At 43.5% G+C, this 24,854-nt stretch overlaps 1 long non-coding RNA gene across 6 annotated transcripts; it reads right to left on the minus strand.

Moving 5' to 3' along the window:
• Positions 1–3,044: 3,044 nt before the first annotated feature.
• On the minus strand, positions 3,045–24,627 carry LOC118352579 (uncharacterized). Of its 6 annotated transcripts, none has more exons than XR_004809896.2 (5): positions 23,967–24,621; positions 19,422–19,619; positions 13,144–13,457; positions 6,380–6,501; positions 3,045–4,626 (listed from the first exon to the last, which is right to left on the minus strand). It is a non-coding gene; the product is annotated as an uncharacterized LOC118352579 (long non-coding RNA). The 6 variants fall into 6 exon arrangements; XR_004809895.2 differs by having other exon boundaries at positions 3,045–5,565; XR_004809894.2 differs by lacking the exons at positions 3,045–4,626; positions 6,380–6,501 and having other exon boundaries at positions 8,446–13,457; positions 19,422–19,616; positions 23,967–24,627.
• Between the last annotated feature and the right edge of the window lie 227 nt (positions 24,628–24,854).

Raw genomic sequence — 24,854 nt, forward strand, 5'->3', positions numbered from 1 at the left:
TTTTGAAAGACCAGTGGAGCGGAGGTTGGGACCTCCTTCCCTCCTCCCTGTTCAATGACTATCATTGTCTCACTGGGGCGAATAGTTTCTGTATTTTGCTGAGCTGATGTGAGGTGCAGCTTATGAGTTAGCGCCTTTGTTCAGAAAGCTGTGCTGTACAATACGCCAGCTATAGTCACATGTGGCTCCTAAGGACTGGAAATGTGGCTAGCGCAACCGAGAAATGCTTTGACTTCTTTTATTGTAATTAATTTAAATAAAGAAGCTTAAACAATGTAAAATATCTTTCCATGAAACACAAGTTTGTTTCAATAGGAAGGACTACATCACACTTTTTGGAAAAATTTACCATTTGAATGGACATTTCTAAGTCCTAGTGTGATAATAGAAGTGCCTCATGAATACTTTTAAAAAGCTTTGTTGGGGAACAGTTGAGATACAGAACACCTATTTAATATACACAATCTGATAAGTTCGGACACATGCATAAAACCAGGAAAACATCACCACGGGATCAGGATAATAGACACATCCATCACCTCCATAAGTTTCCTTGTACCTGCTCTTTTGTGTGTATGGTAAAAACACTTAACACAAGATCTACCCACTTACAAAGGTTTTTTTTTTTTTTTTTTTCCCCTTGAGATTTAATTTATTTGAGAGAGTGAGAGCAGGAATGGTGGGGAGGGGCACAGGGAGATGCAGAAGCAGACTCTCTGCTGAGCAGGGAGTCAGATACAGGGCTCGATCCTAGGACTCCGGGATCGTGACCTGAGCCAAAGGCAGATGCTTAGCCGACTGACCCACCAGGTGCCTTAAAAAGTTTTAAGTGCAGTATACAGTGTCGTTTACTACCCCATATGCCATACAGCAGATCTGTAGAACTAATTCATTTTGTAATTTTATGTAGTATTTTGGAATGAGCATATTTTAGGTGTTGTTGGGTTAAACAAAATTTATTATTTAATTTAAAGTTATTTCATTTTTTTTTCTTTTCGCATTTTTTCATGTGACTATTAGAACATAAAACTAGATATGTGGCTAATATTATACTTCTATTGACAGGGCTGGTATAAAATGTCCTGAAAGTATAAGCCACAAGATCTCCAGTTAATGGAGGCCTCTTCTGGGCATAAGGATTAAGGCTGAGGCACCCCGCTCAGCAGCTTTTCTTTGGCTGTAAGCGTCTCATGTGTCTACTACACTGATATCTCTTACCACATTGGGGGCTGAGAATAAAAGGCACAAATCCTATAACAAAAGAAACGTTCTCCGGAGTTTTGTTTTGCTTCGATTTCTGACCCAGACTTGGCTCTTTAGTGTATTTGTCAGTTTGTTTGTTTTATTGAGGCCTAAAGCATTGGATTTTCTTTCAAAATGGCAGGAAGAGGGTAAGGGTGGGACCTGAGGAGGAAACCAAACCAAACCCAACCCAACCCAACCCCTTGGCCCTGTTGAGAAGTGAGTGAGGGTGTGGCTGGGACTGAACTGGCACCCACTCCTGGAGCCCAGAGACAAGGAATCAGGTAGAAGACAGCCTGGGGCTGGAGGGTTAGAGAATTGGCGAGGGGAAAATGCTCAGCCAGAGAAGCAAATGTGGTTCCCAACAACAGGGTCCCAAGACAGGAGAGGAGGCCAAAAGCAGCAGGGGCCAGGGAATCATGACAGACGCAGGGACAAATCACCACAGTGAAAGTCTCACAAATGAGCTGCTAGAGAAATGCAAGGGTGAGGGGCAAGCCAGATGGAGGGCAGGTGCACGGGGACAGGTGGACTCAGAGGTGTCCTTCCAGGGTCCAGGTCACTCGGGCCAGGTGAGAGGACTTCACTACATGCCCCTTGTCTGGAATACTCCTGTTGCCCCACTGCTGACAAATGGGTTTACTTCCCCAGCCCTAGCCTTCAAAGCAAGCTCTGCTGGGCCCTCTTCAAACTGGTTGGTTTTGTTGACTTTTTTTGGCTCCGCCTCATAGATCACACAAAGGTGCAGCTTCATTGACACTGTGTCCTCCTCCTCGCCTGGAATGGCCTTAGTCCCCTCTCTATTGCCAGCACCTCGCCAAGTCATAAGCTACCAACAAGGAGCTGGAGTGGTGGGCGGGCAGTGGATGTGGAGTTGGAATTAGCAAACCATGTCACTCAAGGATATGTCATTCCTGGTACATCTTTTAGAAGTTCCCCCAAACTCCCTTTGGGGCACACAGATGTGCATACAGGTATTAAAACCCAGTATATGAGATAATGCCTTCATTTTGTCAGTGTGGGTAAGAGGCCCTCGCTTCAGGATGGGCCGGGGAGGCTGTTTGCAAGAGCTATTCTTTGCGGCTGGATTGTTCACTGACTCGATGGAGCGAAAACTCTTCCAAAGAAGTGAACTGTCCTCACAGAAATAGCTGACAGAAACACACCAAGTTTCTTGGCATGATGCAGCCGGGCAGGCTGCAATAGATTAGCTCTGCCCTTAACAACAAGTTTCACTGGGCCGATGAGAGATGTTATGGAACCGTATCAAGGGAAAGAGGACTCTAGCTTCAGCTGGCCAGCAGACCATAGGGTAATCACTGCAATGAAAATACTGAACCGGCACCAAGACTCACAAAGCAGCTTATTATAAGGATTTAATATACAGTATTATGGAGAATCTGGATAGCTCTGGTAATGGGATACGGAGCCTTGCTCCTCTCGGTCCCTGGTTCAAATTTGGATGAAGTCCATTTCAACTAAAATTAGTTGCCATTTGAGACAATTTGGAGGCCTTGGCAAAACAAGTTGGTCATCTCATCCCCACTACCAGGAGAGCTGACCTCACACGCAGGGGCTACCTCCCCAGAGTGAAAAATCCCAACTGCAGTCATGCTATAGGTTTCCTTTAAGAATAGAGATAGGAGTCCCACTAACACCGTTTTAAAAATGCTCAAATCGCAGACTCCAACCAGAGGGGCCTCATTCAGTTCTGGAGAGTCAAGATCGCAAAGGTTAAAAACAAAACAAAACAACAATGCCACCTCTTATTTTTTTAAGATGTTATTTATTTATTTGAGAGAGCATGAGTTGGGTGAGGGGCAGTGGGAGAAGCAGACTCCCCAGGGAGCAGGGAGCCTGATGCAGGTCTCAAGGATGCTGGATCATGACCTGAGTGGAAGGCAGTCACTTAACCCACTGAGCCACCCAGGTGCCCCAACAAACCGTCATCTAAGGTGAGTCTAGTTCTTCAGTCAGACTTCTTTAAGAAGGCAAACTGGTGGCTTGATAACTATAAGCTACTGTAGACATCAGGGGGTCCTTCCTCATGGGCCAAGTCTGTCCTACGTTCACGTGTAGTTGAAGCTTCCAGGGCAGCCGTCTTCCAGGGCTACTGCTTTTATCAATGCCTGTCTTCCCCGGATCCTGTTCTGTCTTGCTTGTCCAACCTATCAAGTGGCTGAATTTGTGCAGCAACAGGCATAAAATGAAGTCAACAGGGTCTTGTTATCTCTTTCCATCTATAGAGAAAGTTATTTGCTGGCCAGCTACAAAAACCTGCATTGCAACACCCTTGTTTTGCGGGAGGTTAGGAAATATGAGGTTATCAGAAAGGGCCTGAGAGCATCACGGTGGCTGAGGATGCCAAATTCCCAGGGACACTAAAGCTCTCTAAACATCGTGCAGTCCACGGTGCAGTACGTCTGCCCATCATTGATTCGGACTCTCTCCTGCGCTGCCTCAGCCAGAAAAGTGAAGTCATAGGTAGAACTGGATAAAAGGCTGATGTTCTGTGCTTGTGGGCTCCTGGGTCTCTCTGCATTCACTGCCACTATCTGGCATCTGAACTCTTTCTTGTGGCTCTAAGCTCCTGGATGGCACATACACAGGTTACAAAAATTCTCTGAGTGCTGTGTTCCAGGAAACAAAAATCTAGATGGATATATGCTTTCCAGATTGTGCAGCCAAAAATCACATAGACGTAGGCCGTCACACCTATACCCCTTCACGTGTCTGGGTTTCTCCTCAATCTCTCATCTTCTCAAGCCAGAGTCATTGAAACAGGAAAAGAGAAGACCTGAAAGCACCTCTGTCCTGCCCAATTCTGTAGGGGGAGCCACAAAAACTGTCAGCTGAGGGACACTATCAAAGGCATTCGCAGACACTAGAGAGAAGAAACAGTACAATTCTCTGCCTGGTCCTTGAGATCTTGTTCACTTTCCTTTGCAAACCAGCCAGGAATGAAAATCACAGGTAAAATAAGCTAGAGTTAATCCATTGTCCTAATATAACGGAGTAATAAAAAAATAATTTATATTTTAAAATGAATTTTGATGCACCCACTTGCTCCACCTTCCTAAGGTAGCTCTAAATGTAACCCGATAGAGTTGTGTTTTATTGGCAGCATTTCTATCAGTGGCATGCTTTTCTGAAATTGCAGATGGTGCTCGTAAGTTCTGAACAAAACATGATGTCATCTTCTGCATGGATTCATTCCTTGAACATTCCATATCTGTTTAAGCTACACAAATATACTTCATGTAGACCTGTAAGTGAAGGTCGAGTCCAGACTTGGGTAATTCGGCAGGTTTTTCACCTTTGTGAATGTCCAACAAGGACTTAGAGGTCACAGAGGATGTAGGAGAAATTCCCTGTATTGAGGGGCTGGACAACAAAATACAAGACACTCAGCAGCCTTGCTTCCTGGTACCTAAAGGCTAGGAGCTTCCCTCTAGCATTATAACCCCAAATGTCTCCATCACTTTCCAAACTACCCTCATCAAAACCTACTGAGTTAGAATATCAATCTGGTCACTTGGTTCCTGGTGAAGTTCTGTGGTGTGTTCCTCCATAATTTACTCTAAATACTTGTTCAACGTCTGTTGCACCCAGGAAATTGTAAGTGCTGAGGGAGCCAGGGCCATGCCTATCCTGATCACCACTGTAGCTCCTGTCATGGACAAGGTACTCGATAAGGTCCATTGAATGAATCAATGAGGAGATGAATGAATGAATGAGCACACTATAGTCATCAAACCTTCATTCCTTTATAAGCACAGGCCAAGTCTAGATTGTGATGCTTCAAGACATTTGCCTTTAAAGATTTTATGTTGGGCTTAGTATCTACTTATATTAGGTATAAATGTAACTCCCATGGCATCTCGTGTGGACATAAGAACACTCCTAGCTCAATATCTGAAGCATCAGGGTGATTTCTTGGGTCGGAATCATGGGGCTTTGTGTCAGAGAGTTAATATTTAGAGGAAGCAAAGAGGCAGTGTCCCAAAGATCTAAAATCTTCCTCCCTTTCTTTGTGGCTGCCTTTTGTACGTTCTGCCTGGAGTCTTGCAGTGGCTTGTCACATCTTGGGGAGGATCTCATGTCGTATGTACTATCCGGATCCCGACTCTAGACTCTGGGGTGCTGGGAGTCAGGAAGTCTGGATTTGCATCCCAGTTTTGTCATTAATGAGCTGTGGGAACTTATAAAAGTTCTCCACTTCTCAAAGTCTCTGTTTCTTTGTTTATAAAAGGAAGGATGGGACTAAGAGTTTCTGACTGTTCTTCCCAGCTCTCATAGTGAACATTCAGTGATATTTCATACCTGGAAATAAACAGGAACAGGTAGATTCAAAGCTGTGAAAAGGCTAGAATGTGGTTTAAAAAAAAAAAAAAAAGCGAAGGTTGGAAACGGAGCTTTGCGTAGTTGACAAAGTACCCTTGGAACTTCACAGAAGAAAAAGAAGGAAAACAAGTCTGTTTAGATTGTGCGGTTTCTGTAAAATGAATTTAACTAATTTCTCTCTGTGTCTAGAAAGTTTTCTATTTCTTCTTGTATTACCTGGCAGATATGTTGCATGACATATTTTTCTTTACTTTCAATGTTCAAAGGTAGGCTTTACCAGTAAGTCCTAAGCTGTCCAAAATAGGCACCACATTATGATGGTGGCTGTTAACTATCAGAAATGAGAACCCAGATTTCTCAGTGTTCATAATTGCAAATAAATAATTTTCTCCCATCAACTAAATAATTTTCTCCCTTGCGGAATCCTTAAAACTCTGAGCTTCAGTTTCAAGATCAATTCCTGTAAACTTTATCATATTTAGGCCTAAGCACATATGAGTTTAATACTGAAATGTTAAAGAGCTGTAATTTGGGGGTTCTAAGATCATCTTATGGTTAGCCCGTGAAATCAGGGAATTACTCTTTTTGGAAAGAAAGGAACTGAAATGCATTCATGTGGTGACAGGATTTTTTTGAACAGTGTACAGCCTCCTGCTAGGCTTGCTTTTAGAAGAGGTATCCTCTGCGCTGAGGCAGCTCTAATGAGATAGAAAAGCATCTCATCGCCCCCCGCCCCCCTATTCAGCACCAGCTTCGGGCCCACTCTTTGAAGCATCTCCTTGTACCTACTGACCTGCTTTCCTCCGAAGGTGCCAAGGAATCCTAGGGCTGCGTGAGAACTGTCTCCACAGCAAGGACAAAGTCTAGCATGTGTTAACAAGCTCCTGTACACAAACAACAGCCTTACTTCTTGAACTAAAAAAAATCAAAGAAAGAACAGTGTCAATTGTTGTGCTTTTTATATCCACCTGCCACAGGATTTTGAGCTGAGCAAAATGCAGAGAATTTTTTTAGAACCTTTCTCATTTTTCAGTGACTTGAAATTGAGCATGAGAGGGAGAGATAGAATAGCACTCTGTGTGTGTGTGTGTGTGTGTTTATGTGTGTGTGTTGGCCTGCAGAAGGGTACAGGCTTTTGGAAGGCATCACTCATCCCTGAACTCTAAGAGCAAGACTCTGAACTGTGAGTACTTTAATATGCAGAGAAATAGGACATCCCTGGATGCAACTAAAAAGCCCCAGACTAGATTCTTTTTTAGCTTTACCCAGGAGCTCACACCTTTGTTATATTCCACCGATTACCAAAGACTTGAGTCACCTCCACTAGGTTATAAGTGGTTACAGGCAAAAACCAAATTCGCTAAAGAGGCCTTTCCTCTGAGTCCAGGGGGAATAAAAATGGAAGAAACTGACGGCCAAGGCTGCTGAAGGGCTAAGGCAACAGTCTTGTCTCTCCCCATTAAAGTCTTTAAAAGCTTAACATAGTTTTCATTTTTCATCATTAATTCAAATCTAAGTCTCTTGCCTTCCTCACAAATCCCCCCTCTACCTTGAGTTGGCTGCTCCAGGAGCATCTTCCCTGTTATTATTAGTGGATAATTGCTTAACATTTTCTAGAGGTAATTAACCTTGCCTTTGAAATGAAAGAAATCCCTAAATTGAGCAATATGATGAAAGCCATTCTTTCACGTAATTTAGTCCCATCAGCCAAGTACATCAATTTCTAGCTCAAAGGCAGGGCTAAAGAATAAGCAGTGGCGATATTCTAAAGAAAAAAACTCAAGGTCTTAACACTGTCAATCTCAATTTCTTCAGAACAGGGCTCCCAAAGCGTCAGCCTGATTGCAAGAGGCCAGTGGTTCTGTTGAGTCTCAACATTGTGACCTGAACAAAGGGCATCTGTTGGAGTCCATGTCAGGCATGTTAGGGGCTTCTTGCATACCTGAAGATGATGGAAGCTCACCCAGGACTCCTAGTTCTGCATTAAAATATAATTTCTCTCAACATTTTTAGAAAAACAAATGTCCTATTGCAAAGAGGTCTGGTAGTCTCCATGCAGTTTGTCAATCCCCGCCGGCATCCATATGCCTGCCTGTTTCATAACTAACTGCATAAGCAGCTCCATTAAGACCATTGGTTTTGAGGTTATGAGTTCCCACAGACAACATGCTTGCCCCCCTGCCTCCACCTAAGGCTATGCCCAGCTGATTTCAGACTGATGGATATCAGAATTTTCCTCTCGCCAAGAGAAAGATTTCCAAGATGGGGACTAAACAACATCCCCTGGTATCTCGTTCCAAAGGTTGGGAAAGTTCTGTGCCAGCAAACCACTTTGTGGTTGCATTCAACGCTCTCTGCTGCCCTGTGGTTAGCTAGAAGTCAGTTTACCGCAGGGCTTTTATCACCCAGCGGCTGCATTTAGCTTTCTGGGTGACCGTGGCCCACACCCCAAACCAGAGGAAGGCCCTGAGGGGCTTTTTGAGGACCATCCAGAAACCCTCTGAGATGCAGGAGGTCCAGATCAGATCTACAGACTTAGATTTAAAAAGAGAGAGAGAGAGAGAGAGAGAGAGAGAGAGAGAGATCACTTTGGCGCCCTCTGGGGGCAGTTTGTTGCCATCCTGTAGATTGTGAAATCATACGTTTGGGTAATTTCATGTCAGTATGGAGACAAACATCTTGTTAGTGATTTCCTCATATGGCTTACCAGTACCCTTTCCTACATTCCTTTTGTTGATTATTTTACATGACCACAGGATCCCTTTTCTCATGGAAACTTCATCATAAAATCTTGTACCAAAGGGGAAAAAAACCCAACAACAACAAAATTAAAGCCAGAGATTTTGATTGTGTCTATCAGTTCTGTTTATTTTGATGCAAGCACTGAAGGCAGATCTTCAGCCATCCTTTTTTAAAAAAAGTTCAAGTTTCCCATTCACAAACATATGATTTGAGTTGGTTTCATTCCCCTTTAACAAATGGGGGAGTTCTAGGGGAACAAATATCATGATGCATAATATTGAAGAGCAAGGCGTTTAGAGTCTGACTATGATTCCCAGCACCATTACTGAGTCTTTGGGTAAGTTACTTAACTTCCCTGCACCTCAGTTTTCTCAAGTGTAAAATGGATCAGAGAAGAGTGCCTTCCCCATAAGGGTGCTCTGAGGACTAAATGAGATAGTGCCCATGAAGCACATTGTCGTCCTTCACAGGTATCGAGAGTCTTTGGCTTTCAAGAGAGTGCAGGAGACTCAGGAGTCACCTAACAAAGGCACCTGCCTCATAAGGTTAAAGGTGTAAAATTAGTTAATGAAGGCAAAACACTGGACTAAAGTTTAGCACCTAGGAAACAACTGAAATTGTTTGCTGTTATTATTTTCCTTGTCGATCTCCACTTTCAGTTGAGCAAACTAAAGCACACAGCGGTCAAGTAACTGGCTTAGGAAACGGACAAATAGTAAGCAGTGGAGTCAGGAATGCATTTGACTCCATGGCCCATGCTCTCTCTATGACAGGAACTATTACCATCAGTGTTATTTTGACAGGAGAAGTAATTTTCAAGTAGGTTTGCTGTCACCTACCGAAGAGAAGTTTCCAATTCTTCTGAGAAGAGCATACTCTGCAGCATGAGCCTACCTACACTAAGATACTAAAAGGGTAACCACACATGAACCAGTCTTTTGGTTTTGTTTCATAGTAAGAAAAAGGATATTTCCTGCTTGCTGAGATCTTTGACTTGACCTGGGGAAGTGGAGATAGTTGATAAGGAATTTAGAGGGAGGATCCAGAGGAGAGCCGGAAAGCATTCTTAGGGTCTTCCTGCTGAGGTGAACTGATTTGAATGCCTGGTAACTTCTAACCTTTCTCTAGAAGAGGCTCCAGGCCACCCCACTTTCTGATTCTTGCATGGAAGATGCTCTCTGCTCTTCTGAGAAGTGATTGGAGGATTCTTATAATTTCTGTTGAACTTGGATAGAGACCCCCTAGGCTTAGCATCAGGAGACTGTTCCTAATGTAGTTACAGTAGAAGTGCTCCCTGACACAGGGCTTTCTTCGGTTCTCTTCGTCCGCATATTACCAGCTCTGCTATCTAAGCTGCTAAACCTCAGAGTCTCCCAGCTCAAGGATTTCCCATTGATTTTAGCTTCCAAAAACAGATTTCCCACTGTACCACCAGATCGTGACCGTGGGCGAAGTCTCCTGCTATTCTGCTTACTGTCTGCAAGTGCTGAGGCTTTGGAAACTCAAATCTCTGAGGTCGTCTTATTTTCTCTGAGGGCACAGAGCTAAAAGAGGACGGTTTGTTGTTTTAGGGAAGACACTCACTCCTAAGAAATTTCTAGCTGTTGAGCAGGGGAAAATAAAACTGTTTTGGAAAAAGTTTTTCTGACGTCGAAGCGGTACAAATCTGTATTTTAAGGAGATGCTTTCCTCAGAGCTGTTGCTGAGATGTATCTTACATCTGAGCTCAGTTTGGCTCTGAGACTTCCTGGTGCGTTCTCCTGTCCCTTATTTAGGCAAAATGGTAAAATACTTCATAAGTTAGTTCCTTTTCTTATTCACATGCTCTACGAGGAGAAAAGCCCACTGGTACTGAAGTAAAACTACCTGAAAAATGTGTTTTCCCAGGAAGTGCTGTCCAGGTAAGAGGAAGATGTTTTCAGGTTGAGTATTAGTCTTGAAGCCTCTGGAAGACTTCCTAGTGCCTGAAAGCTGTCATCCTAGACACTCACTACTAACAGAGAAGCAATGCGACAACAGTGATAATGCCACTTACATTGGCCTTTATGTTGGTCTTTACTAAGTTCAAGTGCACCAGGCGAGGTTATCGATGGCCTCTCACCTGTGTTACTGCTCCCATTAACAGATGAAAACTAAACTTGCAAAGGTATCTGTCTCATGAAAGGGCCCAGAAATCACTCAATGGAGACAGAAAAATAAATACAACTTCAGTACTTTTACTATTACACCATAATTCCAAGTGTAGGGTTGATAAGGGTGGCTGTACACAATGTAATTAGTCTTTGAGTAGCAGGGAGGCCTGATAGTAGTATATTCATTCATTCAGGCACTGTTCATTGAGTACTCATTATTTGCCAGTTATTTTTTTTTTAAACTTTTATTTATTTATGATAGGCACACAGAGAGAGAGAGAGAGAGAGAGGCAGAGACACAGGCAGAGGGAGAAGCAGGCTCCATGCACCGGGAGCCCAATGTGGGATTCGATCCCGGGTCTCCAGGACCGCGCCCTGGGCCAAAGGCAGGCGCCAAACCGCTGCGCCACCCAGGGATCCCTATTTGCCAGTTATTGATCAGGGAGTGGGCTGTAGAGTCCCTAAATTCACAGAGCTTCCATTCTAGTGGCTAAAGACAAAAGAAAAATCAAAATAAAATATCAAATGGACATAAATACTATAGGGAAGCAAAGGAAGGGAGCTAGGAAATGCTGAGTATCTACACAAGGTCTTATTTTCCATTGCGTGGTCGAGGAAAGCCTCCACAGGAAAGCGGCATTTGAGCAGGCATCTGAAGGAAGTTAGGGTTCCATGAGAGTTGTTAAAGTGTAATTTTCAAAAAGTCAGAAAGCAACTCTCATATAAATAGAAACTGAACACATGTCAAAAATTCATTCTGCTTGGTAGTTAGTAAAGGATCAATAAAATGTTAAGACTGGTTTAAAGGGAATTCAAAAATCCAGTGTTCACAGGAAGTTTAATAACGGAATGCTCAACTAAGAAAAAAATGTTAGATTAGAGACAAATCTGGTTAAAGTCCTACTATATTTGATATAAACTCTATTCTTGGAAATTCTCTAACAGACAGAGATTATTTGGTGTCTCCTGGAAGAAAATCTACAAACTAACGAGAAACTTCACTACCTCTAGGCCTTTTAATCACTAGTAAACAGTGAGCCAAATAGAGTACATTTCCCTAAACCACCCTTGTGGGAGCCTATTAAACAAGGTACCTAAAGCACGCTGAAAAGACAAACTACTCACCTTTTTATTTTCAAGTTTGGCTTTCTTTTTCTTCTTCGGCTTTTTTGTTTGTGTGTTTTCGGTAGTGGGGTTTTTAAGAAAGTCATGCAGATAGCTGGAGGAGGAGCGTGGCAGGCAGAGACAAAGTGAATGAATCAGCCCATTTCCGTCACTCCAGGAGAGGCTCCCTACCAACGCAGACGCACACATTCACCTGGGCCTTATTTTTTTTTTAATTTTTATTTATTTATTTATGATAGTCACAGAGAGAGAGAGAGAGAGGCAGAGACACAGAGGGAGAAGCAGGCTCCATGCACCGGGAGCCCGACGTGGGATTCGATCCCGGGTCTCCAGGATCACGCCCTGGGCCAAAGGCAGGCGCCAAACCACTGCGCCACCCAGGGATCCCCACCTGGGCCTTATTATGAAGTTTGGTGTAAGTTAATAGCTGGGGGTAATCTGGAGAAGCTGCAAGATTTATATGGGAAAGAGAATGAGAATTGAAGTTGGGAGTTGAGAGTTGGGAGGATTTTAGAAGATATTAGGGAGCGATGAGTGTGAAGCATGGTGAATAAGGGGAGAATGGATTTGTGCAACAGGTTGCTACTTTTCTTGGGCATGAAAACATACTTCATCTATGCCAGCCCACCTTTGACCATCTCCTGAGAAACTGAGGAAAAATATGGATTGGTTCCAATTACTTTTGGTTTGCTTGTTGGACTGTGTTTTATAGGAGAAAGGAACCATGGTGCTTCCGGGCTTCGTGTCTGTCTGGCACAACCTTATTCTGTTTCTGAATCATCCACATGCATTACGGTGCTTCAGTATGGAAACATTGTCACTATCATTGAGACACAATCTCTGTTTTCCAAAACACCTCTTCCCCCCACGCTTCACACTGCATACAAACTCCTACGCAAACCTTCATGGTATTCATGGTAGCTCAAGTACCACCTAGGGAACCAAGTATCTCCAAACTCTTCACTTGGCCAAGTGGGCAATGATACCATGATAACAGAGGTCCTTCAGCAGGTATGGGTGTAGGGAGTGATTTTTTCAGATGGCATTTATAGTCCCTCTAGGATATCTAAGTAGAACTGTTGTTCGGTAGGCAATTTCCTTGTTCTTACTAATGGAGGAAGACAGAGCAGTGTGGGTTCCAGGCACCAGGCAAGAACCTGATGGAGGAGGAAAATAGCACAGATGGATGTCCTATACCTGCCACCAAGAAGGATATTATGTGGAGGGAGGTGGAGGAGGAAGTCGGGGAGAAAAGAGATGAGTTTATGACCCTAGTCTCTTTGCTTTTAGAAAGAGGCTCTTGCTCCCAAACATTTTCTTCTCATTGCCTCTACTACTTAGAAATTCATTTAGGTTAATATTCAAATTTCCTGAAATGATTAAGGAGACCACCATTCTTTCATTCCTTCCTGTAAGTCGGTTCAATAAACACTTGTTTACTTCCTGGTTTTACTGAAGTTTATGAGAGCATAAGAACAGGACCATACTTTGGGGACCCTAAATTAAAAGGGTGAATACAAAGGTGGTTTGGTAAACAGTCATTGAAAGTGATACTGACCACTCTTCATTCTGGTCTCAACTCAGAGTCCTGATGCCTGATGACCCTTGCATCTGAGCCCTGGCCTCAGGCGTGTGTTTCCAAAGCTCCCGACTTGGTTTTCTCTTTCTCTGGAGTACCAGCCTACTGGCTCCAAGTTCATCCTAGATATTGGTAAAAGCAGTACAAATATCCGTGCATGTCCCCCTTTTTATCCTGGGGGATGTTTTCAAATTTCATCCAGCTGATAGTGGTACCAAGAAGCATTCTGTTCTTTCTCCCATCTTCAAGGTCAAGAATTTGATTCCTGATTACTGAGAAAGGCCAGGCTTCTCCTAGAAGGAAATATTTTTGTTAGAGAAGTCTGTGTCAGATTATTTCGTCTGTTAACAGCAGAACCAGAAGATAATAAGGACTATTTGACAGAGACTAGCATTGACAAATGGTACACATTTTTGAACTCATTTCAAAGTACAAACTCCTATTTCATTTCATTTTCTAAGGCTCTGAGTAACTTATAGACAATTTAATTGCCTGTATTTGGAATAGGGAATTCCTAAAATGCTGAATATAATATTTGGATTTAAAGAAAAAGACACCATAATAGAGGCCATTGTTTGAGTAAGTAGAGACAGGTTCATGTGTTTCAAACCTTGGATAAAATATAAAGAAGATCATTGAGCTCTAATTTGAAAGAATTCCACTGAAAGACTCAGAAAACAATCCACTGTGAGAATATGAGACAGAATTATAATACTTACTGGACAATTGTTTGCTAAGAAGCATTTATTTTATATCACTTTTTAACAAGACTGAACTGTCAGATTGTTTAAAATTCCATTGGAAAGATTTGGATTATCACAAAAGTGTTTACTCTTTTTCCTTCCATGTATATTGGATTACTCATGGAAGACAATGGAAAGAATCTGAGAAATGCTGGTATTAACAGCAACTTAGACTCCATTTCAGAAATATTATAGACTATGTAAACGAAAGCAACTTTTGGACACGTATTAACATAGCCGTGATCCTACCAATGTAAGGCCCCAAGAAATGAACTATTCCAGCACTATCAGCAGAGATTATCCTCTGGAAGATGATGGTACAAGTGAAACATGCTTCCCATAAAACAATCGTACTTGCATAGGGGGAAAAAAAGAATCATCTTTATCTTGCTTTGGTAAATACCATTGTCAGCTCCAGCATCATGATTCAGAGTCTGTTTAATAAAATATGACCTTTTAAAGTCATTCTTGAACTATGGAATCATCACCTACAAAGACACTGCTATCGTATATATCATATATATCTTACATCACTCACTGAATATAGTTCCATTAAAAGCATGTTTAGGACAAAGCCTGAATTTCTTCTTGGCATTAGAATCACATTTGCTTATCCATTCTAATACCAGACAAGCATGTCTACTTTTTTTCCCTCCTTTTCTAGGGACATAGATGACTTCTAATGATGCAATAGTTCTCAGCTGCACGAGGGCCACCTGGAGGGCTGGTGGCAGTGGATTGTGGGGTCTCCCCTCCACAGTTGTAGAGTCAGTGTATCTGAAATGGAGGGCAGAGAATGCGTTTCTAAAAATGACATTGATGCTGCTTTCCGGGGAACCACACTTTGAGAACCACTGCACTAAAGGACTCTGGGCAGGGAGTGCTGAAAGCAATTTTAAAGGAAAAAATCTTTCATGTGGATCTGGCTGGTCTTGTGCAAAATGAAAAAAAACAAGCCTAAGCTTTCCCCTAAAGGCTCAGCCTCTCTATGGCCCCCATCTCCAAACAGAACCCTCAGCTTCCTATTTTCCATCTGCTCTTTGCTACCTCAAGTTCTCTAAGGTGCTCACAGATCTTGCTATCTTAATTTACCCCAAAAATGTACACTAATCATAGCAGTAATTCTTCTCAGGACTTTTCCATTTTAACATGGATCAAAAATTTGGACCTGATAAGTGAAATTTGAACAATGAAAGGCATTAATTTTATTTATTTATTTATTCATTTTTAAAGATTTTATTTATTTATTCATGAGGGAATGGAGAGAGGCAGAGACATAGGTTGAGGGAGAAGCAGGCTCCCCACAGGGAATCTGATGTGGGACTTGATCCCAGAACCCCAGGATCACGCCCTGAACCCAAGTCAAATGTTCAACCGCTGAGCCACCCAGGCATCCCATAAGGCATTATTTTTAAATGGGAAAAAATTTGTGACATTTCCCTTCCCTCACCTACATCACACTAGAGTGATCTAGAAGTTAAATCTCCTCTTGTTACTTTCCTGTTCAATATCTTCCATGACTATCCTTCTCCCAGAGGCAAATTTTAAATGCTTAACAAGGCTTCCAGACTTTTCAACCTCTTCCCCTGCCTACATGCTCAACTTCATTAGCCACCGCTCCTTCCTTCCATTTTATATAAAACAATACTGAACTACTTCAAATTCTCTGAAAATATCCTATTCTCAGGATCATCTACATCATTTTGGGGGACTCAGTGAAATATGGGACCTCTGGACCATGATGAGTCAAAGAATTTCAAGACAGCAACCACAGAGCAATTTATTGAAGACCAGAGGCTTCTAAACATGGAACTCTGTGTGGTTGCAGGTCACACACCCATGAAGCAGCCCTGACTATTCCAGAGAAAATAATCCCTAAGTCCCTTGACACTTGGAGTATCACAAAAACAAAAACAAAAACAGTCAAGGTGTATTATTTCCTTTTGCTCTGAGTCAGTATCTCTAGAGTTGCTGAACTTCAAACGCAGAGAAGCACTTGACCTTTGCCATGCATTTGTTCATTTTCCAGGAAAATTCTTACGTAGCCACAGAGTACAATGTACTACTTTGAACCTGACACTACTTGTTCTCCTTATGCCACGGTCATAATCTCTCACTCTTTGTGAGGTACTATTCCTTCCTCCCAAAATGTCATTTACTCTTTCTCGCTGATAAACTCACATTCAACCATCATCAGAGGCTCAGGTGAGTCTCCTCTTCTGTTTCGAGGCCTTTCCCAAAGTCCAAGGCACACCTGGGTACATGGTACACTCTGCACTTTAGTGGTTTTATCGGGTTTTAATTTGTTTGTGTGAACATCATATTCACTAGGTTCCAAGCTATTCCAAAGCAGCCAGCACGATGTCTGAATTGGAGGAAGGACTTCAGAATGCTTGTTGAATGAAATAAAATCATTTCTAAAGCCAAGAGGTAACTTAAATGTGATTCAGTCTTCCAGAACTACTAGGTGAGGTTGTCAATTTACTTCTAGTTACCACAGAGGGAAGAGGCTCTGGGGCAGGAACTGAACTCCTTGGTCTCTCGAACCTAATTGAAGTGGGGGTGCCCCCAGGGGCGTGTTCAGTCCTGCTCAGTGGAGCAATCTAACACATGAGAGAGTTTGAGAGAATTATCAAGAATGCCTTTCCTAGACTGGCTTCATATGGGAACTTTTATTCTTAATTCAAATATCAGAAACTATTGAGGTCTACACTCAACTCTCCCGGGCTGACAATCTAGTTTGTGGTTGATGTAAGTTATTTGCCGCTCCTCCTCCCCCATGACTTCTAACTACTCATGGTCCTTCTACTATGAGTGGGTGGAGAAATACCTTACAAGCTGAAATTCAAATGAATAAAGTCTGCTTTTTGTAAGTTTATGGTTTATCTATGAATTTCGTGTACCCAAGCTATCTTCATCCCTGGTTCAGACAAAATTTGAGCACTGGCAGGATATCATATTTACTCAGGTATTTTTCTCCAAATTGCAGGAACATACTATTCTGGGCACATTTTGAGAGAAGATCCAGGAAGATTTTTATCCCCCCCCCCGCCTCCCCAGCTGTATGATCTTTTTTAGTTGTCCTTTAGCCATTGGTATATACTTTGTCCTTGCAAACAGTCAAGGACTGAAGCAGCATCTGGGTTTTTTTTTTTTTTTTTTTTTTCCTGGCGAGGCAGGGGAGAAAAGAGAGCTAGTTGTTCCTATCTCTGTATATTGTTGATTCTTTCCCTCTTCTTTCCCTCTTTCCCTTCCACATCTCGTGAAGCTGATGAGCTCTCACTCCCTCTGGGTGCCTCCAGCCCTTGGACCTCATGAGCTGGGACAAAGGTGGTCAGGTTCAGACCTAAATCTCAAGAGAAGAAGTCCTCAACATTAGATCCCTGTTCCGCAGACACTGAAGCTCGAGTGCCCATTCAAGACAAGGCACATTTATCCACCTGCTCGAAAAGCAAACCCTGGGCTGCGTAAACCACACCCCTGGGAATGCACAGAGAAAGGCTTCCTTGAACCAGAAGCATGTCTCAATAGCCAGGCGACTTTATCTGGATATTAATGGTTCAGTTTTACTTTTAACTCGTTGGTGGACTTCCTCCCCCCTTCACTCCGAGCTTTGTCGGTGCATTGCCAAATACCACTCGTTTGCTTGGATACTTAATTCAAGTTGCCTTTATAGACCTAGAATCAGGGCCCTCAGCGTTGGGAGGGGGTTCAACAGGTTGGAGAGTCTCTCCCTTCTGACACCTGAGTCTGCCCTACCACCACCACACCTGGGGTTTGTACTACCTTTGCCTAAACACGACCAAGGATGGGGAATTCACTGCCGCCCAAGGCCACTCACTTCCTCGAGTAGCACTTTGAGAAATACCTTCTTTTCATATACCAGATGTTGGCTAAAGTCAACTTGCCCTTGCAGATTTAGATGAAATTGTTTTGAATTCTCATGCCTTATGAGGTAAGCCACTCAGCAAGTCTTTCAGACTCCCTGTTAATCTTTGACATGTGGGCAGGAGGATGTTTATAAGTGTCCTGGCCACCTCCAGCTCCGGCCGAATCGCTCCATGTATGGACGCCTCTCTTGTCCGTGCCTGTTCTCCTCTCTGCTCTCACCTCGTCCTCTGCACGAAGCAGTTCTTTTTTCCTGTTTGAGCCTGTCTCAAACACAAGGTTGTGCAAGTGTGGGTGACAAACTTTTAAAGGACAATTAAGGGAACTGCTGGAGTTAACAGTGAGGCAACCGGTCAGTTTAGGATTAAATGTTACACATTTCTATGCTTCTAAACCTCTCAGCTCCCTCATCTCCAGGACTTCGCTTCCCGGCCATCTCTGTGCTTCCACCTCCCACCATGTGCTGGGCTCCTTCTTTTCTTTTTAACTCTTCCCCTCTTGTTGAATTTCTTGCTTATGTCCCAAATTCTAGCTAACTTACTTTGTAGAGAAATTGGGTATTGCCTTTATCTTCTATGCCTTGACCTTGGGACCTCATGGCCCATACCCAGGGCAGTTTACCGACGTGTTTTCCTGAAGACAGCCCACCCCTAAAAGTCTTGTGCTAGATGTTACCCTGTCCCCGTGTGGTTTCACAAAGTCTAGGTCTGACTCCTTGTCAATTCTATCCGGTTCATTACAACCTACCCTCTGTTGGCTGCCTTTCTGCTCTGGAGTCATTGTGATGGAAGGAAGGAACACAGACTTTTGGTAGACCAGAGTCTGAATCCCAGATTTACTATTCATCAGTTGTGTGACATCCATTGGGCTAACTTTTTTGAGACCATTTTTCTCAGCTATGAAATGGTGATAATTATACCATCTACAGGATTTGATTTTCTGGCACATAATAGACATCCAACAATTTTTTATTTTAATTAAAAGAAAATAAAATGAAGACCAGGCTTGAACATCTCCTAAGAAGACAGAACTATTTAAGCCAAGTAAGCAAAACTCAATCTAGTTTATTCTATGAGCATACATGGAACTTACCTTGTAAATGCCACCAATAGTCATCAAAGAAAACATCTTCCTCAAACGGTATAAGGTAAGTACTTTTAACCAATGCCCTGACATCTGGAAACCTCCACCATAAAAACCAATCGTTGTGAAGGTTAAGCAACTTCCTCATTGTCACTTTCTAAGCCATCCTGTAACATCACACCTCTGAGCCTTGTATTCCTGGGTTGGAAGGACCCCTCGTTGTGACCAGTTCATTTCTCATTCAGTAAAATATTCATATCAAGGAAAGCTCTCTAAATTTTCTTTCAACACTTTCCTTTTCCCCAGTCTCCAAAAGCTTTGGCGTGGTGTGGATGAACCCTTCCCAGCCTGGTTGGATCCTTGTTTGTTTTGACCTCTGACCCCTCTCTCCTTGCTATCTTGGCTCTCTTGGCATTTCATCTGGTCTTTCCTCTCATCCCCAGCTTTGGCATTCATGGCTCAGTCACTCCCACTCCTATGCAGAAGGGAAAGAATTGTCTCCTCCTGCCTCTCCCTCTAAGTGCCCTTACGATTCTGACTAACCCGGAAATAGCTTTGGAGATGACTGAGATCAACTTATGGCTCACAAATATAGTCAAGCTGTTTCCAAATTTCCAAATGGCATCAGAAGTGCTGAGATCACCATGAAGATGCATCCTCTCTTTGTCGGAGGAGACTGAAGCAAACGCTGGCTGTCATATCTCATTTTTTGGCATCACACAAGTAAGCGTCTCGGTACTGCTGGAAAGAAAACAAGTCAGAGATGCCATGATGGCTCTCACAACCCAAATCTCACTAACACACAATATTTTAAAATGTTAAATAAACAAACAAAATATCTTGCAACATAATCTCTGTTCTAGTGCTCAATAACTCTGTTTTAAATACGTAAAACTCCACATAAAAGCCCTTAAGTGTAAAATGCTGGTAAGGAAATACTAAGTGAGATGATCATTTTTAAGATTCATTGACCTACCATATAGGTTACCTGAACCTCAAAACTAACTCAGCTTCTGAAGAGGTGGGAGTTCAGGATGGAAGTTAACAGAATGGACACTTGCCCACTCAACCAGGCAGATGCTCCAGAACACGTTTCCTTCAGATTTGGCTATTCCTTTGGTGTGGGGGAAGAGCTGCACGACTTCACTGGCATTTCCATATCAGAGAGGAATTCTAAGAGAAAGTATCATATTTGAGCAGCTTGAGGGGACTGTTCTATAAGCAGTTTCAGGCAAGTTATTTGTCTCTTTGAGGTCCAGATGCTCGTTTGCACAAAGGGTATAAAAATGAATGCCAGTGTTCATTAGAAAACAGGTCTGGCTATTGTAACAAAAGTCAAAATAACTGCGACTTAAGAGAGGCAGGATTTTCCTCTCTCATGATATGGTCTGAACACAGCCAGTCCAGAGCTGAGAGGCCAGCTCTCCAGTTTGGGACCAGGCTCCTGGGATCCTGTTTTGCATCTTCCACACTCATCTTTCACCTCAGGGCTAAACTGTCTGTTCCCAACTCTTGCCTTCACATTCTGGCCAGTGAAAAAAGGAGAAAGGGAAGGGCGAGGGCACAATCTTTCCCCCTTTTGGGGCATGAACTGCAAGTCGGGTACCTCTTTCAGCTCGCATCCCATTGGCTAGCACATGGTCATGTGGTCACAGCAATCTGTACCACAAAGTACAGGACCGAGCCTTGGGAAGGGATGCCACGTGCCCAGCTACAGTGCAGGACTTGTCTTGCTAACGAAGAAAAAGGGCACACAGACTCAAGGGCAGCTAGCAACCATCCTTAGAGCTTCCTGTGATCTTCTGCTAAAATAATATAGGTGGAATGTTTGACACAAAGCCGAGGTTCAATTGGTGGTAATGTGGGTGGCTTTTTTTTTTTTAATAATAAGCAAAAATTGGGATCCCTGGGTGGTGCAGCGGTTTGGCGCCTGCCTTTGGCCCAGGGCGCAATCCTGGAGACCCGGGATCGAATCCCACGTCGGGCTCCCAGTGCATGGAGCCTGCTTCGCCCTCTGCCTATGTCTCTGCCTCTCTCTCTCTCTGTGACTATCATAAATAATAAATAAAAATTAAAAAAAATAATAAGCAAAAATTTAAATCAGTCTATTTGATTTCATTCTAGATATAGAGACAAAAGACAAAGGTATGTGTGCCTTCGCACAGAGGCTCGCAAATGTGGGTCTGATTAAGAATGACTGAAGTTTGGAGATAAAGGGACAGGCACTGCACTGGCCTCCTGGCCCTGCTGGGTTTTAGACAGTGAAGGCTTCTCGGTGGCCTCAGCCCTGCCCAGTGCCCCAACCAATCCTGATCAGATTATCACTGGTGGCCTGTCTTTCGGTTCTCTATGCACAATTTGGTGTGTGTTGGGGGAGTCCAATGCCCAACTCATTTCTTCAATTCTGGCATGCATCTGGGCTTCTGGGGAATTTCTTCCCCTACTCCATTGGTTCAAACACACCTCATAAATGAGCCGACCCAAAACATTACACAAAGGAATGTTACCCACGTCCCTTGTACACACTGCCATGCTGCTATCATTACCTTTCATGCAAGGATTCTTTTTCTTTCAAGTTCTAAGAACAGAACAGATAGAAAAAAGAAGATGACTGGAAGCCAAGACAGTAGGAAACTATGCCAGAGAAAGATATATCCAGAATAGAAACAAGACAATAAGCATACATATGGCAGTGGGACTCTACAGTAGAGAGGGGTCACATGGTAGCGCTCCATCAACCCAGATCACAATATAGGAAGGCATAAGACACGTCCTACCATGTTGGAAGGGAGAATTGATAGCAGTGGTATGGGAGGAGGGTGATTTATGCATCATCCCACGCTCAGATGATTCTTACATTCAGCTGGACACCCAAGAAGGACATACCCTGAGTGAAGTTACTTGCCCATTTGGCACACTACTATGTACTAAGATAGTATTTCACTGACAACTAGAAAAATTTCAAATTAAACTGTGGAGCAATCCCCCTGTGGGTGTGTAAAGGAATATTTTACGATAAGTGTCTTTGGGGCTTTCTCTGTCAAAAATGAAATAGTCTGACCATTAGAACGAGAGTCAGGGGAGAAATTTCACATGGACTCTAATGAAAAAATAAGAATTCAATTCAATGTGAGAGATTCAAAGGGTCTAAGTGGCCATCAGAACACTGTGTGGGGGCAGCCCGGGTGGCCCAGCGGTTTAGCGCCTGCCATCAGCCCAGGGCATGATCCTGGAGACCCGGGATCGAGTCCCACGTTGGGCTCCCTGCATGGAGCCTACTTCTCTCTCTGTCTGTGTCTCTGCCTCTCTCTCTCTCTCTCTCTGTTTCTCATGAATAAATAAAATAAAAAGAAAAGAACACTGTGGGGTTTTTTTTTTAAGGTTTATTGAGAGAGTGTGTGTGAGTGTCCACGTGAGGGAGAGGGCAGATTGAGAGAGAGAGAGAATCCTCAAGCAGATTTCACACTGAGTGCAAAGTCTGACATGGGGCTCGATCTCACAACCCTGTGATCCCCACCTGAGCCGAAACCAGCTTCAACCAACTGAGCTGCTCCAGTGCCCCCGAAACACAGTGTTTTTTAGTTGAGAGGGCTACAGATTGCTTAGCCCATGTGCTCAGACAGTGGTAGAACCACAACCTACGTGCTGGAGGCTCCTGGTCCAGTGAGCCTTGTCTGGAACTTTCTGACATCAAAAGAATCTCTTACTCTATTAAAAAAAAAAATCTCTTGTGGGAAATCGTTAATATGTTCTTAAACTGATCTTATCAAAAAGGATGAGACCTGAGATGGTGAAACAAATTCTAAGTGTATAAACAATGTCATCCAACTGTTGTATAACGACCACATTCCAGAGGAGTTTTCAGAGTGACAAATGACTTCAGGCAAACATTTGGTTCTGGCGGCACATTTTGTAAGTGGCTTTAGAGGAAACGTGGAGCTCAGAAGAATGCAGAAGAGACTGGTGATCTAAATAGGCCGGGAATGAGGAGAATCCTGTGTTAAATGAGTGGAACAGAGACTAAGGTAATGTTTCTGAAATCCCCCTTCCTATCTGAGGGGACAGTAGGGACCACCTACACCCGGAGATGCTCCTCTTAAGTGAAGAGCTGCTCCGTGTGACCCAAGCACAACGGCAGGGATCGGGGTGCATGTGTAGGAGAGTGACCAGTGACCATCCTAGCAGTAAGGAGAGAAGGCAGGAGCTGGCAGGCAGTGGGCCGTGGCAGGCAGCAGGTCGAGGGGAAGGCACACCAGGATTCAGAGGACTTGCGGCCCAACCTAGAGCTGTCATAGTTGTCCTAGTTATGCCCCCTTGGGCAGGTTATGTCACCTCTTCGGCCGGGCTTCAGTCTCCTACACCATTAGAGGGGGTTTCACTTCATCTTTGCCAGCTCTAGAATGCTGCTTTCCAGGGTTCGCTACTCAAATGCCTCCAGCATGGTTTGTCAAACCTCCAACCTGAGGCAACGTGCCCCCCCCCCCCTGCCCAGGGTACATGTGGCAGTGTCACAACTGGTTGTCACACAGTGGGAAGGTGCTACTGCTCTTGGCATCTGGGGGTACAGGACAGGGATGCTATGAAACATCCCACAGTGCAAGGACAGCTGCCCGCAACAGAGAACTGTACAGCCCCAAACGTCAGTAGCGCTGAGCTTGAAAACCACTAACCGAAAGGACAATATAATGACAAACCCATTTCAGCCAATTGTCATGCTGCCGGATGCGGTTTTTTTTAAGAGAATCTGAAAATGTGGATTTTTATGTAAAAATATTCCCAACTGAAGATATTGCAACACTTTTTTTTTTTAATATATAGAAAATACTCAGGGAGCCAAATAAAATGGGCCCTTAGGACCAATCCTGTCTGCAAGCTAACAGTTTCTGAACTCTTATTTAGCCACATACTGTCCAAGTCATTAGTGTAGTTTAACTGAAAGCATGGATTTTTTTTTTTTTCATCTGTACCCAGATATGTGAGCCAGAGTGAAGCAGGTCACGGTTAATCCATGTGTGGGCTCATACAGCCTGTGTGTGATATAGTGGAAAAAAAACTCTACACGAAGTGTCCAGAGACATTTCCACTTACCATCTGGGTAACTGTGGGGTCAGAATCATTACAGTCTCTGCCTCTCCCAGAAAAGCCCTGTGAGCCCACGGCGGTCGGTGCTTCCTGGGGCCGCTGTGAGAAGCCCCAGTCACGGGGCCACGGGTACTGCAAGTGCAGCCACTTTTTCTTCGTGTGTTGCCTGGGAGCTAGGGCCGGGGGAGACCAAGCTGCAGGGCCAAGCGGGGGCTGCAGGCCGCACGACGCTTCCCGGCCTGCCTCCTGAAGGGCATCTTGTTTGCTTCCAGGTTTTTACAATTATGAATCGAGTTGATGCAAACGTCCATGTGCAGGCTTCTGTGTGGACATAAGTTTTTAGTTCCTTCGGATAAATACCAAGGAGCACAACTGCTGGACTGTCTGGAAAGAGTATGCTTAACTTTGTAAGAAATCACTAAATTTCCAAACTGGACTGCATCATTTTTGCATTCCCACCAACAATGAATGCTGCTCCACATCCTTGTCAGCATTTGGTATTGTCAGTGTTCCAGATTTTGGCTATTTTAAAAATGTGTAGTGGGATCTCCTAGTTGTGCATTCCTCTGAAAACATGAGGTAGAGCATCTTCCCATCTGCTTATTTCCATCAATATACCTTCTTTGGTGATGTGTCTGTTAAGGTCTTTTTTTTTTTTTTAAGATTTTATTTATTTATTCATTGAGACAGAGAGAGAGGCAGAGACACAGGCAGAGGGAGAAGCAGGCATCATAGAGAGAGCCTGACGCGGGACTCGATCCAGGGTCTCCAGGGTCACGCCCTGGGCTGCAGGCGGCGCTAAACCGCTGCGCCACCGGGGCTGCCCTGTTAAGGTCTTTAGACCATTGTTTAAATGGGTTGTTTTCTTATTGAGTTTTAAGTGTTCTTTATATA

The sequence above is a fragment of the Canis lupus genome, chromosome 27 (assembly GCF_003254725.2).
Source record: "Canis lupus dingo isolate Sandy chromosome 27, ASM325472v2, whole genome shotgun sequence".
Classification (NCBI taxonomy): Eukaryota; Metazoa; Chordata; class Mammalia; order Carnivora; family Canidae; genus Canis; species Canis lupus.